Here is a 5363-nt window from a genome sequence, read left to right as displayed (position 1 = left end):
TCAGTGATATGGAGACCCAAAACTATAATTTAACTAACAAGTTGAATTCTGCTTCTGTGAACTGCTTTTTTGCAAACCAGTTTCCTCATTCCAAACCCTGGCATGTAATCAATGCCTTTGTGACCTTTGCCTATATAAATCTGATGTTGGGGCTGGGGAGGGCACTGCGAGATTTGGAGAGCAAAACGCCCCCTCGTGGTCCCAGATTTGCAATAAATGTGACTCCTTAATTCGACTTCTTGAGGTGTCCTTGTGTGATTCGCGGGGTACATGACAACAGTATGTGGGTGGAAGGCAGAGATGAGCTGGGAGAGGCTGCTGGGGGCTGGAGGGAGTGTGTAGGAGGGTGACGGACTAAAAATAGACAATGATGTTGGCAAGCCCCTTCATAAGGAGGAAAGATTTGGAGCCCTCCAGGAAGTGGTCTAACCTGGAGCTTTACAGTGTGAAGATTTTTTTTTTTTTTTGAGACATGAGGGTGGGGTGGGGTGACTGGCTCCTTGCCTAGGGGTTTTCCAGCCTAGGGGTACAAATCCTCTGAACTTCCAAATGCCTGGGCATTTGGTTTGGTTTCAGCCGTCCGGGTGACCCGCTCAGGTTCTATCTGAGTGTATTTCTTCACGACAAAAAGCTCTCGCCTGCGTTTGCTGCATTTGTGGCATTTGTTTTCTCTTGCTCGAATTCATTCATACAAGCAAAACAAGAACTGGGGCGCAGAGCTATCTCCCGCTAGAGATCAGCCCAACCACCGCTGATAAAACAATTTCCTCCAGCGTGGAGCGGAAATGATGCAACAGAAGAGGAAGCTGGAGAGGTTTTCTTTGTACCTATTGAGATGATCACAGGTGTTTAATTATTTTTAAATTTTAAGTTAAATTAAATGGTTTTACCACTTAAATTGTCTTAACCATTTTTACATGTATTAGCTCAGTAGTGTTAAGTATATTTTCATTGTGCAATGGATCTCCAGAACTTTTTCATTTTGCAAAACTGAAACTCTACAATTATTAAATAACTCCCTATTCCTTCCCCCAATGTTTAATTTTTTAAATATGGTGAATTAAATTAATTCATTTTCTAAGTTTCTTTTTTATCATTTCATATAGTTTTTTAAAAATATATTTATTTATGTGATAATCCATGGTCCCAGGTATTTTTTAATACATTGCTATATTTAGTATCCTAATATTTTTATAGTTGAGTAAGCAGCTAGGAAGATATGAGCTGGGAGAGGAGAGGCAGCTGGGGGTTGGAGGGAGTATGTACGAGAGGTGACAGACTAAAAATAGACTATGTTGTTGGCAGGCCACTGTCCCTCATGAGCCCATTCCTATCCACCTATGACAAATAACCATTGCTTTCTTATTTGTATCATGCAGGGATTATTTTAGTGCATATACAAAATATTAGTTCATTTATTTTTACAGTTACTTTATTTCTTTTTTAAAAAAAATCCTTACTAGAGGATATTTTCCCCATTGATTTCTAGAGCAACTGGAAGGGAGGAAAGAGAGGGAGAGAGAGACACACACATCGATTGGTGGCCTCCTGCACGTGTCCCTACCAGGGCTGGGGAACCTGCAACTGAGGTACTTGCACTTGACTGGGACTCGAACCCTCAACCCTTTAGTGCATGGGCCAATGCTCTAACCACGGAGAAAACTGTCCAGGGCTACAGTTACTTTCATACATGACATTGGTCTATAATTTTTATTTTTTTGTACTATTCTTTCTTTGTTTGGGTATCAAATTATTTAACTTCATAAAATGCCTTGAGGAGCTTACCTCTTTTTCTATGTTCTGAATAGTGTGCTAAGATAGAGATTAATCTGTTCTTCAGAGATTTGATAGAACTCTGTAAAATCGCCTATTGTGAGGATGGCTCTTACTACTGATTTAATTTATTTAATGATTATATGACCTTTTAGGTTTACTACATCATGAAGTTTCAAGAGATTATAATTTCATAGGCCATTATTCAGTTGTCTAAGTTTTCAAATGTATTAGCATAAAATTATTTGTGGTGTTTTCTTATTTTTAAATACTGACTTTTTTTTGTAAATATATCCCTTTCTTCATTCTAAATAATGACTTTTATCTTTTTGTTGGTCTGTCTTACCAGAGGTTTGTCTATTTTATTAGTTCAAGAACCATTATTGGTTTTGTTCATCCTCTCTATTGTCTATTTACTATTTCATTAACATCATTATTTATGTTTTTGTTCTTTTTCTTTATAAATTTATACAGTTCTTTTTCAGACTGGAACAATTTTGTACTTCATTTTTTTGAATAGGTGTTACATACATATAGGTCAAATATAGAACTTTTAAAAAGGTATACAGAGAAAAGTCTTCTTAAAACCCACTGTCCCACATACGACAAGTAACCATTCTTTTCTTCTTTTGTAATCTTGCAGAGATTATTTTAGTGCATACACAAGTATATATCTATGATCTCTTTTCAAATAACTATATAAAGAACTTTCTCATTTTTATTTTTAATTAAGATGAAAATCACATAATATAAAATTAGCCTTTTAAAAAATGTAAAATTCAGTGGCTTTTAGTACATTCACAATGTTGTGCAAATACCACCCTCTACCAAGTTCTAAAACATTTTCCCCCAAACTTTCTCATCACCCCAAAGGAAACCTTGTAGTCATTAAGTAGTCACTCATTATTCTTCCTTTCTCCAAGCCGTGCCACCCAACAATGCACTTCCTGTCTCTATAGATTAACCTATTCTGAGTATTTCAAAATGAATCATAAGATAGATGACTTACATCTTTTCCCACCTCCACTTAGTATAGTGTTTTCTAGATTCATCCTTGTTTAGCATGTATCAGTACTTCATTCTTTTTGTGGCTGAATAACGCATGACATACTAGTACATATACCACATTTTGTTTATCCATTCATCCATTGGTTGACATGTGGGCTGTTTCCACCTTTTGGCTATTGTGAGTACTGCGACTGTAAGATATGACCAGAGTCTCAAGGTCCGGCAGTCCTAAATGTTATTACTAAATGTTATTCTTGCTAAATGTTAAAATGCAGTACAGTATTTTGAAGACCAACTGTAAACAGGATGAGCTTGACAGGAACGCAACCTGATAAGTGTAGCCAACTGCAAAATAAGAAAGCCACGTGTAATTGACCAAATAGTGTATGTAAGCAATGGCTAAGCCTCCCTTTGGGGAGACAGAGTTTTGGATTTTAATCCCCTGCCTCCTTTACTTGCTGCAAATAAATAAAACTACCTCGCGCCCTGGCCGGGTAGTTCAGTTGGTTACAGGGTTCTACCAATGTACCAGGGTTGCCTGTTTGATTCCTGCTCAGGGCACATACCCAGGTTGCAGGTCCCATCCTTCGCCTGGGCTCAAGGCAACCAATCCATGTTTCTCTTTCACATCGATGTTTCTCTCTCTCTCTTCTTCTCTCTAAAATCAATAAAAAACATATCGTTGGGTCCCTCCCTCCCTCCCCTTTCCCTCTTCTTCCCCCTACCGTCCCCCCCCTCATCAATGAAAGGCATATCCTTAGGTGAGGATTTAAAAACAAGAGTGCAGATCAACCAAAGGACTTGTATGCATGCATATTAGCATAACCAATGGACACCAACACTGGGGTGGTGGGGGCTTGTCCTGGGGGGTGGGAGTGGTGGTGGGAGGTCAATAGGGGAAAAGGAGACATATGTAATACTTTATTATACACTTTTTTTTTATTGCCCTTGACCTGAATCGAACCTGGGACCCTTCAGTCCGCAGGCCAGCGCTCTATCCACTGAGCCAAACCAGTCAGGGTGACATATGTAATACTTTAAACAATAAATCAATAAATAAAGTAGTGCTATTGGTAAAAGATGACACTTTGGGCATGGTAATACCTATCTAGATATACACCAAAGACACCAGCCATGAAAGAAATAATGAATAAGCTGGATTTCATTAAAATTAAAAACTTCTCTGCCTGGCAAGTGTGGCTCCGTTGTTGGGCGTGGGTCTGGGTTTTTTTTCTTTAAACATATTTTTATTGATTTCAGAGAGGAAAGGAGAGGGAGATATAGGAAACATCAATGATGAGAGAGAATCATTGATCAGCTGCCTCCTGCATACCCCCTACTGGGGATCGAGCCCGCAACCCAGGCATGTGCCCTTGCCAGGAATCGAATCCGCGCCCCTTCAGTCCACAGGCCAATGCTCTATCTACTGAGCCAAACCAGCTACGGCATATGGGTCTGGGTTTTGAGCTTGGTGCCCAGTAGGGGTTGTAGGGGGGTGGGGACAGCTGATTGATGACTCTCTCTCATCACTGATGTTTCTCACTCTCTCTCCTTCTCCCTTCCTCTCCGAAATCAATAAAAAAATATATTTTTAAAAACCTCTGTTATGTGCAAGACACTGTCAAGAGAATGAGCATATAAGCCACACACTGAGAGAAAAATTTGCAAAAGACATCTGATAATAGAATGTTTTTCAAAATATATAAAGCCCTAACTGGTTTGGCTCAGTGGATAGAGCGTGAGCCTGCAGACTGAAGGGTCTCGGGTTCAATTCCAGTCAAGGGCATGTACCTTGATTGTGGGCACATCCCCAGTAGGAGGTGTGCAGGAGGCAGCTGATGGATGTTTCTCTCTCATCGATATTTCTAACTCTCTATCCCTCTCCCTTCCTCTCTGAAAAATCAATATTACCTAATAATAGACAAACATGGTAATTGACCATACCTTCGCTATGCCTCCCATTGGCTAATCGGCATGATATGCAAATTAGCCACCATCTTTGTTGGTACTTAATTTGCATACTAGGTTCCAAGCAGTGGAGTGAAATCTGACCCCTGGGGCTGGAGCAGTGAGGCCTCACACCCTGGCGCCAGGCGGAGCAGCAAGACCTCATGGCCCAGGGTAGGCATAGCAGCGAGGCCTCACGGCCCCAGCACCAGGAAGAGCAGCAAGGCCTCAAGGCCCCGGGATCGGCAGAGCAGCGAGGCCACAAGGCCCTGGTGCCAGGCAGAGCAGTGAATTGTCATGGCCCAGGGGTAGGTGGAGCAGTGAGTTGTCATGGCCCCGGGGCCTGCGGAGCAACAAAGCCTGACAGCTCCGGGGCGGTTCTGGCCGGAGCCCAGCCAGAGCAAATGCTTGGGTCCCGGGTGCAGGAGGAAAACTGGTGCCAGTAGCCAAGGGAAGGGAAGGCCTATTGCACAAATCTCTTCATGCAACAGGCCTCTAGTCCTATCTAAAGAGAAACATGGTAATTAGCGTACGACTGCTACCCTTCCCATTGGCTAATCAGGGCAATATGCAAATTAACTGCCAGCCAAGATGGTGTCCAGCAGCCAGGCAGCTTGAAACTAACATGAGGCTTG

Source organism: Myotis davidii, unplaced genomic scaffold (assembly GCF_000327345.1).
Source record: "Myotis davidii unplaced genomic scaffold, ASM32734v1 scaffold1134, whole genome shotgun sequence".
Classification (NCBI taxonomy): Eukaryota; Metazoa; Chordata; class Mammalia; order Chiroptera; family Vespertilionidae; genus Myotis; species Myotis davidii.
The sequence above is the reverse complement of the archived record's forward strand: the minus strand, read 5'-3'. Positions refer to the sequence as shown.